The 13,194-nt window shown below is 37.2% G+C and overlaps 1 pseudogene across 1 annotated transcript; it reads left to right on the top strand.

Annotated features, from left to right (window-relative positions):
• The first annotated feature begins 422 nt into the window (after window positions 1-422).
• On the top strand, window positions 423-799 carry LOC308242537 (small ribosomal subunit protein eS25-like; annotated as a pseudogene). The gene has a single exon. The product of its transcript is annotated as a small ribosomal subunit protein eS25-like (transcript).
• Window positions 800-13,194: the final 12,395 nt, after the last annotated feature.

Here is a 13,194-nt window from a genome sequence, read left to right as displayed (position 1 = left end):
GGTAGCCACTCCCTGCCCACACCATCCCGATTGGCCCACCAGTCACCTCCCACAGAGGGAGGCCAGACTGAGGCTTAGGCCCGCACCCTGCTCCCCTAAGCCATCAGTAGGACACCCCCTGAAGGCTCCCAAACTGTGAGAGGGGGCAGGCTGGACTAAGAGACCCTCCCCCCAGGTGCACAAATTTCATGCATCGGGCCTCTAGTATTAATAATATACTCTGTGGCAAAATTCTGAATTACAAAACATATACAATACAGACTTTATCCGAGAATTAACAATCTTATGAATATAAATATATGAGTAAGAAATTGCATCACACCATATGTGTTTAAAAGTATACACAAGTGCTCTTGGGCCAACATCTTGGCCGAGCAGCAGCATGTCAGGCAGCAGTGCATCCCTGCTCTCTGAGTCCCGCGATGCTGCCCAAGGACGACAAGAAGAAGAAAGATGCTGGAAAGTCAGTCAAGACAGACAAAGACTTCGTGAACAAGTCAGGGAGCAAGGCCAAAAAGAAGAAGTGGTCCAAAGGCAAAGTTTGGGACAAGCTCAATAATCTGGTCTTGTTTGACAAAGCCATCTATGACAAGCTCAGTAAGGAAGTTCCGAAGTACAAGCTTATAACCCCAACTGTGGTCTCCCAGAGGCTGAAGATTCGTGGCTCCATGGCCAGGGCAGCCCTTCAGGAGCTACTTAGTAAAGGACTTACTAAACTAGTATCAAAGCACAGAGCTCAAGTGATTTACACCAGAAACACCAAAGGTGGGACACCCCAGATGCTGGAGAAGATGCATGAACAACAGATCTCACCAGCTGGACATTTTGAAAAATAAATCTGTATTAAATTTAAAAAAAGTATACACAATTATACAGTGGGCACAGTGGGCAAATAAGTTAACTTTACACTATAATCTATAGTTATTTAAACTGATTTAACTTCAGACTTCTAACAAACTAGCTTTGTGGGTTTTTGTTGTTATTGTTTGTGTGTTTGTTTTCTTTTGTTAATCCTCATCCAAGCATATTTTTTTTCCATTGATTTTTAGAGAGAGCGGAAGGGAGGTGGAAAGGCAGAGAAGGAGAAACATGGATATGAGACACCTCAATTGGTTGCCTCCTGCATGTGCCCCAACTGGGCAAGGGATCAAGCCTGCAATTGAGGTATGTGCCCTTTACCGGTATCAACCCTTCAGTACATGGGCCAATGCTATAACTACTGAGGCAACCAGCTAGGTCTAATAAATGCAAAATTAACACTCTTAAAAAAGGTAAGAACTTTGACATGCATGAATAGTTCCCCAATGCCCATATTCTAACCTACTTATATTTTAAACTAATCTAAAGACTTCCTGAATTGTACTATATAATTCTTATAACATGAAAGGGCATCTTTCAAAAGAAAAGCACAGGGCTAAGGAGATAATCAGACCATGATGTTCCATCTCTCGTAAAGAACAAATAGACAACTTGTGCCATATCAAACCTGAGGCTAATACTACATGGCATAATCTCATGCCTGTAGCCTCCCTGATGGAGGTCCTGTTGAGAATAATCATGAGTGTTGACAACATTTAACAAAGAAGCAGTGGCAGCATGCACAAGCAAATAAGAGCCAAAGGGAAGCTCTCAACAGAAATAGAACAATACAGAGAATTATCACAAGATGTATGTGACAAGTAACACAACATCTCACAGCTTTAAAATAAGAAGATACTGTGGATATTGCCTAATATAATTAAAGAGAGCTAAAAAAGAAATATTTGTTTTTCCCTCTGCATATAATAATACTTCTGAAAAATGGAAAGTTAGGGGAAGATAAAATTCCAATGTACATTTCAGAAGGAAGACATTTGTTCTGAAATCCCACTGATAGTCTCTTTTTAGGCTAGTGGTGAGAAATAGAAATATATATAACATAAAAACATCCTAATTCTCAGCCCAAATCCTAGGAAATGATAGCAATTGTAAAAATTATTCCTGAAGCAGTATAAAGTAGAAAATTTGCTTGCAGGTTTAGAAAAAGTATTAAAAATTAACTAACCCACATGAACTTATTAATTTTGATTATGGGATACATGAACATAGAATTTTAAAACCTTCATGTTGATTTGATGCATCAAGAAAATCTGGACCGTCAGAGGTATTAATGGAATCAGAAGATGTTACATTTTATAGAGATTTGCTAGTAGACTAACACTGAATTAGAACCCTAGTTAGTTCTATCAAAGTATAGCCAAGTAGTTCAAAATGTGGCAGGATAGAAAGAAGTTATGAAATTTCTGGGCAAGTAGAATGGAGAAACTGAGACAAGAAAGTTTGGGTAGCTTGCAGACAACTTGTGAATTGCAAGACCTTATCTTTTCCAACCAAGGACACTTGAGAGAAAATGGTTTATACGTCTCCTCTGCCATCAGAGAATACATAGTTTAAATCACCCTAACCTGGGAAAATAGAGAAAAAAAACCCCAATTAATGCCACTTGTGCCAGCTAAACCCAAGGACAGATGAAGTCTGGGGGACAAATAACAAAAAAAATAATAATTTTGATGGTATTACTTGAAGGGGGAATATTAGGCAGTGTAAATAACTGCTAGGGCATGAGAATGGGAAGGGGAAAAAAGGGGAGGTTATCTCACCCACAGAACAAAGAAGTCAGAAGTCTTGAGACTTGCCAAAATAAAATCACCAGATGTGCTCATAAATTTTGAGAAAAGCCACAACAATGTAAAAAAGTGAACCTTGAAATTTAGTCTATCCAGCAGGGGAACCTGAAACCTACTGGAAGATAACCTATAAAATCCTTAAACCCCCACCAGGTAGGGCGCTCAGACTAGCTGAGTTGCCCACTTGTGCTTTATGCTAAGTGTATTCTTAATAAATTTGCTTGCTTTTCTTCAACACTGCTTTCAGTCACGTTTCTGAATTCTTTCTCATGCGTGTGGCAAGAGCCAAGGAGGGGAAAGCCCTCTTAAACATGGCAGGTTATCTGATAACAAAAACATTTTATTATTTCTTGATGAAACAAATTTTCATGTTTTGTCAAAAGAATACCCAAAATTATATAAAGAATTCTGGTAGGCAGAAAGAAAAAAAAAGTATACAAATAGTTTTGTTAAGGAGACAAATCATTGCATTTTATATTTTTGAAATATTTCCATAAAGTCAGGGGAAGAATTAGTTGAAGTTTAAAGAGTTTCTTAAAATGTATGCTTTAATGAAAGACCTCTTTATCCAGGAAATTTCAGATAAATTGTTCTCCATTTAAGTAATTTGCCCAATAATAAAAAGTCTTTTATTTGTAAAACATTAAAAATCTACCTATATATTTTAAAATGATTAATTTAATATTAGTTTTTTGACAATAATATGCATTATAATTTATTGAAAACACATTTTTCATTTTATTTTACAATGTTTTGCTATAAATGTAAGCATGCTGATTAGCAACTATTATATATATTTGCTCAAGCTTTTGGGCAAATTAATAAATCCCTTGTGGAAGTGTGAACTTTTCTAATAAAGCTCCTTTTTTCCTATTCTCTGATGGTTGCTTAAGAACCATTTTTATACCCTGGATCTCTAAGACCAAAGATAAATAATTCTTATAAATTACTCATAACAATTATTTTATTTACCCACTCAATGTTAGAAATAATTTAAAAGAAAATACGGGGGGGGGGGGGGAATCACATTTGCAAAAACAAAGAAAGAATTAGGTATAATAAGTCCTCAATCCTATTTTCCACAGGTCAAGCCATAATGACCTGCAGCAACTAGAAATTATGGGCAAATGAGATTATTTGAGAATTAACAAAATTTTAAGATAAAAAACATTTTCTCTGAAAAACCTGTTTAAAAAAATGTTAGGAATCTTTGAGAAGTGAAAACCAAAATTTAAGGCAAGGAAAATTGAACAGCTGGGAATAGACCAGAGAACAGTTTGTGGAATTAGCAGCATGGATAAACATTTGCCCAGACAGTAGCCCAAGATTGCCTAGGGGTTTGGTTGTCACAACACAAATGAACTAATAGTGATGATTAGTTTCTGAGGAAGATGAAAGAAAAAATAGTTTATTAGTCAATATAGTTAATTGATATGTTTTTGAAACATTATTTATTTTTCAACATATCTGACTCCAAGTATACCTACACCCAAATAAAATCTAGAGAGTAAAGTAGAAAGCAAACAAACAAAAAATAACACATATTTTAATGTATCCAAGTTTTTAAAAATTGAAACATTTTCTTGAGCCATGTTTCTACTTTATAAGATATTTTTGATTCAGAAGTTGTCATAATTTAATCTTTTCCAGGAAAATCTTTTTCAAATAAATTTTAGCAGGAGTGATAAAAGAAAAAAAAGATTGCTACATGTTGGTTTTTTGAAGAATTTTCATTCTGTTCTTGATCTTTAGAAACAATTTTGAATAACCCAGTGTTCATAAAAATGGTGAAAAAAAAATCTTGGAACTATCAGTATGGCTTTGTATTCAAATATGTGAAAGGAAAGAAAAGCATATGGCCATGAATGAGAGACCTCAGAGTAGAGCACTTAAAGAAATCAGAATGGAAATAAAGTGCCCATTACCAAATGATGATTTACTGTATAATTTATGATAAGGAAGAGTATGCTTAAACTGCACTTAGCACCTGGATGATATGAAATATAAATGAAATAAAATGTGTTCATGAAATTCCAGTAATAAGGAGTATGATTTTGGTTTCCTTTCTGTTTTATTTCTAGTTTAACAGAGAGCAGTGGTAAACCTACACATTATTCAGTAGCTTCCACTCGATTATTTCTTAGACTCATAAGACCTTGATTTTCAGAGTTTCAGAATTATCCTATATAATAAAGAGCTAATATGCAAACAGTTGTTATGCCATCACACCATAAGGGCTCAGACACTAAACACTGGGGAGAGAGGAGTGGAGACCAGCCAGGCACAAATGAGCTTGTGAGACAGGAATGGGGACCAGTCAGCTGCGGCTCAGGATAGGGACAAGCCACTTGCCCCACAGTCCTGGGTGCCAGCAGCTGCGGCCTGGGCAAAGCCTCCCATCCACGGTCCCCTCCAGTTGTGGCTGCCCTGGGCAAAGCTGGCTCGGGTCCTGGGTGCCTGTGGTCGGCCAGAGAGAGGAAAGCCTGGGTCCTGGGTGCCTGTGACCAGCCAGAGGAGGGAATCCTGGGACCTGGGTGCAGGGTGAGGCAGAGGCAGTTAGAGGCAATCAGGCCAGCAGGGGAGCAGTTAGGGGCAATCAGGCAGGCAGGCAGAGGGGTTAGGGCAATCAAGCAGGCAGGCAGGTGAGCGGTTAGGAGCCAGTGGTCCCAGATTGTGAGAGGCAGTCGGACATCCCCTGGGTCTCAGATTGGAGAGGGTGCAGGCCAGGCTGAGGGACCCCCTCCCCATGCATGAATTTTGTGCACCAGGCATCTAGTCTGGTATAATATCTTTCTTGCATGCATGCTCTCTCTTTCCTGCCCTGTCTTACCATGAAACATCTCAGACAGATGCAAATCTAACACACCAAACTATATAGTCTAGAAGAGTGTTACTCATTTAATTAACAATTCTATATTGTCTGCCTAACATGTCAGGCATAATTTTTGTCACTTGAAATACATCAGTAAACAAAACTGACCCAAAGCCTTCCTTCACTGAGCCTACATTCCATAATAGCATGTTGTAGAGTGATTTGTTCAGTATATTAATCAAGGTTCTCCATATAAACAGAACCAATATAATGTATATAAGTAGAAACAAGAGATTTATTTTAAGGAATTACTCATGTGCTTGTGGAGGCTGACAAGTCCAAAATGAGCAGAGTAGTTTGACAAGCTAGAGATGCTGAGAAGAGTAAATGTTACAGTTCAAGACTAAAGGTAGTCTATTGGCAGAATTCCTTCTTGCTTGGTGGAAGATCAATCTCTGTTCTATTAAAGCCTTCAACTGATTTAATGAGGCCCACCCACATTATTGAAGACAATCTGCTTTACTCAAGGTCTCCCAATTTAAATTTTAATCTCATCAAAAACACCCTTATAGAAATATCTAGACAATAAGGTCCAGCCAAGTTGACAGATAAAATTAACTAGCACATTCAGAAAATATAGAGGTTTGGGGTGAAGGTACAGTGGAAATAAATAAAGAGCAATAAAATGAGAACATCAAATGCTCTTTAGTTAGAGTTTGCTCATAAGAAAAAGTTATCCATTGTCACTTGTGTTTTTACAGAGAACTGAAAGGCAAGCAGAGGGGTGGGGAAGCTTTATTGGGAAAAAATGGGAAGGTTTTATGTATGACCTTATTTGAGGCTATTGGCATATGGAAGCTGTAGACAGGCTAACTGGAAGTGGAACATCCTGCATAATTGGTTAGGGCTGCATATCTGGCTTTCTCTAGTTGGTGCTAAGTTGGAAACAGGGACAAAAATAAGGGGAATTGTCAATTACTAATTAAGTCTTGACCATTTGGGACCAATTTAGAGAGGTTGTATGGCTTTCTGGAGATAGTGGTAGGTAGAAAGAGCAATCTGACTTCCTACATGTCTTATTACAAGAGTTTAGCTTTCTGCATAGTTTATTATAAATAAGGGGGCTGTTTTTTTGTGTTTTTTTTTTTAAAGAGGCTGTTATATGCTGTCACTCAGACTTCTATTTTAATATGTGGTCTTGTCATTTTCCACTTATATATTTAGCCTCTCAAACGATAAACAATATAATAAAGAAGTGAAGTAAACTGCATAGTGTATAAAAAGGTGATAAATGTTGCAGGGAATTATAGAACAATGTATGAACAATTTGCAGTACAAAATGGAGGAAGGTATAGGAAAGTTTGCAGTATTTTTAAAACATATTTTTATTGATTTCATAGAGGAAAGGAGAGGGAGGGGGAGAGAGAGAAACATCAATGATGAGAGAGAATCATTGATTGGCTGCCTCCTGCTCGCCCCACTCTGGGGATTGAGCCTGCAACTTGGGCATGTGCCCTGATCGGGAATCAAACCATGACTCCTGGTTCATAGGTTGATACTCAACAACTGAGCCACACCAGCTGACAGGAAAGTTTGCAGTATTAAATTAAAAGTGAGATTTAAGCAAAACTTTGAAGAAGGTGATGATATTATCCAAGCAAAGTTCTGAAGGGATATAACCCTAAACATATTGAACAGCTCCTGCTAAGCCTCCAAAGTGGGTTGATACTGAGTATTTACAATATATCTAAAATAATCACAATGCCTCTATTCCATCTTTTGGAATTCACCTTCTTTGACATATATTTCACAATAGACAGCTACATTGTGAATCATTCATTATCTTATGGAGGGAATATTTAGAGGAAAAATAAAATGGGGAGGAAGGGAGATGGAGGAGAGAAAGAGAATCAGAAGAAAAATAAAGTCAGCAACCAAAGATCACAGACTTGTACTCAAATAAAGCTCATCTTTGAAATCTAGACCATTCTTACTTGAAAATTTTATCAGTTATATTTTTATATATTTTTTCTAAGTTGCTTCTGCTTAAACATTTCAGGGTTACTGGCTTAAGATTAGTATCTGCTTAATTGATGTCCATTTTATGGAATTTCCACACCTCACAAATAATTCCAGATTAGGTCTTATATTTTCCTAGAACAATGAAAACGGTTAGAGTCTGTGTTGTTCAGCCCCCAAAATGACTCCTGATTATTCACATTAAAAACTGGTTAAATCTCCTTCTACCTTGAATAGGACTCACCTTGAATAATATGCAAGGGATATTGTAGGAATGCCTATGTATGACCTCCAATGATCTACACTAATAAAAGAGAAAGATGCAAATTGACTGTACCTTCATGATGCCCACCAGCCAATCAGGAGTGAGTATGCAAATTAACCCAATAAAGATGGTGGGTTAATTTGCATACACAGGCACCGAGTGGCTGGGGGCGGGGCGGGATGCCTGAATCATTGTCATAGCGACAACACAGGCATTTCACACTACCCCAGCCACTCCGGGCCTCTGGGCAGCATGGGAAGGCAGAAAGGTGGCTCTGGGCCAGAACAAAGGCAGTGCCGGCAGCCAGGGGAAGGAAGGCCCAGTCTTTCATGAATCTTCATGCATCGGGCCTCTAGTAAGTTATAAAATACATTGTGGCTTCTACTTTATGGTCTCTTGTATCACTTGATCTGGCAGAAGCCAGCCACCATGTCAAAAGGTCTATGGAGACAACCACATGTAAGGAACCGAGATTTCCTGCCAATTACTAGCTCAACTTGCCAGGCATTCATGTTAACCACATTGGCATGGATTATTTTGCCCCAGACAAGACTTTGGATGACTGTCCTTTGTACAGGTGACTTTTACCACGTATAATGGTTAGTTTTATATGCCAACTTGACTGGGTTAAGTGATATTCGCGTAATTGGTAAAACATTATTTCTGGTTATGTCTCTGAGGGCATTTCAGGAAGAGATTAGCATTCAAATTTCTGAATTGAGTTAAGCAGATGGCCCTTCCTAATCAGGTGAGTACATCCAATCCACTGAGAGTCCAAATAGAACAAGGAGATGAAGGAAAGAAAAATTTGCTTTCTCTCTGCCTGAGCTGAGACATTATTTGATCCTGCCCTTACATATTGGTGTTCCCAATTCTTGGGTTTTTGCATTCCTCACATCGATTTACTCCATCAGTTCCCTCACTTTCCTCCATAATCTCAAGCCTTTTTAGTCAAACTAAATTATACTACAAGCTTTCTTGATCTGTAAAAGGCAGATGCAGGGATTTCATAACCTCAGGAACTATTTCCTTTAATTAAAAAAATATACAATTGGTTTAGTTTTTGTTTTTTCTGGAAATCCCTAACTAATACACCACATAAGAAACACAGGACCAAGATCATCCAGCTAAACTTCTTGTAAGTTCCTGACACTCAGAAACTGTGAGATGCTTACATTTTTTATGCCACTAACTTTTCAAGTGAAGATGTTACATAGGTTGTCCAGCCAAAGATGGGTTCCCATTAATAGATGATGAAGCAATGCATCTCAGTTATTTGCTTTATGCAAATAATCTCCTCTAGCTCCCTGCCTCACAATAAATCTATTCTCAACCCCTGTTTTCATATGGATCTTAAAATTCTAGTTTCCATGATCTAGAACTTCTAGTACCTTGTTTGCTTCACTAGTAGCAGTTCCCTTTTTATTTCTGTAATACAATAGTTTTCCATTTTTGTACAAAATAAAATGGTATGGCATATTAGGAAAGAAAGTCATGTTTTATCAGAATATTGTAAAAGAAGTTTAATTTTCTTATCAGGACAAAGTGAAAAAGAAGATTAATACTATTTATGAATTGATCCTCTGTTAATGCAAGTCTTCCAAGTATAAATATCTATCTTTTTAATGAAAAGTAACTTCATCTAAAATTGCACATAACATTCCATTAATGCAGCCTTATCATTCTGTGAAAGCTATTTTCAAAAATTATTTTTTAATTTCCAAAATTAGAATCCTGATTCTGTAAATCTTCCTGAGTTCAATGAACAACATTAGGAAAGTGTTGAATGAATAACTTTATTAAAATAAATAAATGTTTGTAATACAGGTTCATGGGGTTTGAGTCCAGGTCTACCAAATGGGTTAATAAATTTTCTGAGTGCCAATATCAGCGGGATTTTAGCTGAGATTTAAATATAACCCAGTGCTGTAGTCTTAGAGAATCTGATTTAATAGATCTGAATAAGAGTCTGCAAATTGGTATTTTAACAATCAAGACAGGGAGTTTTGACCAAAGTGAGGTTAATAATAACACTTAGTGAAATATTGTCCATTCGTGCACTGGGGGGTGTCCCTCAGCCCAGCCTGCACCCTCTCCAATCTGGGACTTCTGTGGGATCAGGCCTAAACCGGCAGTCAGACATCCCTCTCACAATCTGGGACTGCTGGCTCCTAACCACTAGCCTGCCTGCCTGCCTGATTGTCCCTAACCACTTCTGCCTGGCTGCCTGATGACTCCCTAACTGCTCCCCTGCAGGCTTGATTGACACCTAACTGCTTCCCTGCCAACCTGATCAACCCCAAGTGCCCTCCCCTGCAGGCCTGGTTGCCTCCAACTGCCCTCCCCTGCCAGCCATCTTATGACAATGTGGGGGTAGCCATCTTGTGATGACATGGGGGCGGCCATCTTGTGACAATGTGGGGATGGCCATCTTGTTACATGAGGGTGTGAGGGTCAATTTGCATACTACCTCTTTATTATATAGGATTGTTCCTCATATTCATTGATATATATTTCTTCTTTCATTTCTTATCACTCATTCTTTAAAAACATTTATTTTTTGTGGGTGGGGACTTTTTTTGGTTTGTTTGTTTGGTTTGCTTTTATATGGATTTTATAATTGCGATTAAAGGGTTACTGTTGTGAGGAGTAGGTAGAAAGAAAAACATCAGCAGCCATGATTTATTAGTGAAGATATTTGTAAATCATGTTTTAATAAGTCAAAACACTATGTAGCATTTCCATGAAAATTCAATTAAAATGATAATAATGTATAACATGATGTACAATGCACTTAAAATATAAAATATAAAATGTATACCACAACAATTCTAAAATATTCTAAGATAAATGGTAATATAAACAGCAGTAGACTTTAGTTAACTGCCAAATGCTAACTATATTATAAATATTAACAAAACTGATACAAGTATCAGAAATTTAGGGTAAATATGAAGATTTTTTATTGAGGTTTGGAGTTAGAAATATTCGTTCAATTCATAAAACCAAATATGCCTCTTAGGGCACAGCAGGTAGATCACATTCATTGGAAGATATGATGTGAAGACCTTAAAGACATATGCACTTGATTTTCTTTTCTTTTATCTTATTGATATAAATTAGTTTATGGTTCTTATAAAGACAGAGATGATGAGTGATATTCAAGGTAAGAAAATATCTAATGATTCTTTCCAGAGAAACATTTAGAAGAATAAAATAAAAGGATAAACACACTCTCACATATAAAAATTTTAAAATATAGTTGAATACCCTGAAATAGGTAAACCTTAGGGGAAAATATAATAGAAGGAATCAGTAAATATTGATTTATTTTTTTATGCATTCATTGGTTTCTTCTTCCTTTTTAAAAAGTCTTTACTGTTAAAATTATTACATATGTCCCCTTTTTTCTGCCATTGACTCCTTATAGTCTCCCACTACCCCCCACCCCAGGACAGCACCACCCTATTGTCTGTGTCAATGGGTTATGCATATATGTATACTTGTTCTTTGGTAGGTCTCTTCCTACCCACCCACCCTCCACAGCCTTCCCTCTGAGAGTCCACAGTCTGATCCATGCTTCCATGTCTCTGGATCTATTTTGTTCATTAGAGTCCACATATGAGTAAGATCCTGTGAGACTTGCCTTTCCCTGACTGGCTTATTTTATTTAGCATAATACTCTCCAGAGATCTCCATGCTGTCTCAAAGAATAAGACATCCTTCTTTTTTACTGCTGCACAGTATTCCATGGTGCAAATGTAACTCTATTTTTTTTTATCCATTCATCTACTGATGGGCACTAGGGATATTTCCAGATTTTAGCTATTATAAATTACACTGCTATGAACATAGGTGTGCATACATTCTTTCTGATTGGTGTTTGGGGATTCTTAGGATATATTCCTAGAAGTGGGATCACTGGGTCAAATGTGTATAATACTACATAAGTAGGATTTACAATGCAAATTTTAGCATCAAAAATTCTGCCTTTATTTCACTTATATAAGAATGTATGACAAAATTCGAGGAAAGAGTTTTATGTTTTTGTTTTTACTTTGAATTAACAAAGAGGGCTAAAGATACTCTCCATTTTCTCATCTGTAAAATGAGCTACCTCATCAAATATTATTGTCTCTTTCTGCTTTGTATGTTTCATCTATCCCTAAGCCAACTTAGAGCTTCTGGGGGGCAGGGGACATATCCAATAAAATGACATATTGGTAAAACTAAATGTTCTTTAAGGAAGATGAAATGATGAGATGAGGAAGAGACTGAGATTATAAGATAATACTTTTAATTAACAGTAAGATTCTAAGTGAAAAAAATGCCAAATGTAGTTCTGAACTGAAGTTATAGTGGAATAATGAACAATATTGTTAGTTACCCAAATCTTTCTGCTCCAGTGAGAATTATAACCCAATTTAGATAAGTCCAATAAACTCTTCTATGCAGGAAAACAATCTGATTTCATCAAAATGGATTCAGCCTGTGGCATGCTGTGTTTGGTTGTGGCCCAAGTCACAGCCCGCTGGGAGTGGCAGCCCCTGCCATCAGTGTCTGTCAGGGAGCAGACACTTCTCTCTTTGTATTATCATAGAGCTCCAGGCTCCCGTGTCAGTCAGACCACAGTGAAATGCTGACAGTGAGCTGCTGCACAGACCAGCGAGAGGCTCTCACTCGGTATTTAAAGGGCCCAAGATCTGCAGGAAGACAGTGTTCCTGCCTCTCCTAAGTGGCATGTACGAAGAGATATCTGAGTTAGCAGTTCTGACAGCCCACATGAAACTTGATCCAGACAGAAACCGAATGAGAAATAACAGGAGCTCTCATCCTGGAGTTTACGAAAGAGGAGAGAGGATGAAGAATTCGGAGTGTCTCTGATAAACCTGGCATTACATGGGTGCATTAAACACATACTTGCATTTTATTTCCCAAAACACCCATGTATGCTTGCAGAGTTTAAACTTTAGTCATTTAGTAAATAAGTAGTTGTGGATGAGAAAATCTGAGAATCTGAAAAGGAACAGGTTAAAACACTGTGATGAAAGTGGGCTCTGGAAACCTGCAACTTGGTTTCAAAATTTGTTTTGACCACTTCCCAACAATGAGAATTTGGACAAGTTTTCTAAGTGTTTTGTACATTAGTTTCTTCATCTGCAAAATGTAAGTAGGGTTCATATGACAAAGCCATTGTAAGAGTCAAATAAGATTACCACTATTAATTGCTTAGACAAATAATTAATGTTTAGTAATATCCCAGAAACGGTTGACATTATTTTTCTTTGATCATCAAAATTTATGCTTATTCTAAAATGCGGTTCAGCTTCTTGTATTTGAGTGTGGTAGTCATAATACCAATTGAAATATGTTTTCAATGTTTCTATGTATAAAATTCAAGCACATCATCTTTCATATGATTTATCCTTTTT

Source organism: Plecotus auritus (genome assembly GCF_963455305.1).
Source record: "Plecotus auritus genome assembly, chromosome: 2".
Classification (NCBI taxonomy): Eukaryota; Metazoa; Chordata; class Mammalia; order Chiroptera; family Vespertilionidae; genus Plecotus; species Plecotus auritus.
Note: the sequence above shows the minus strand (reverse complement) of the source record. Positions and strands in the feature narration are given on the sequence as shown.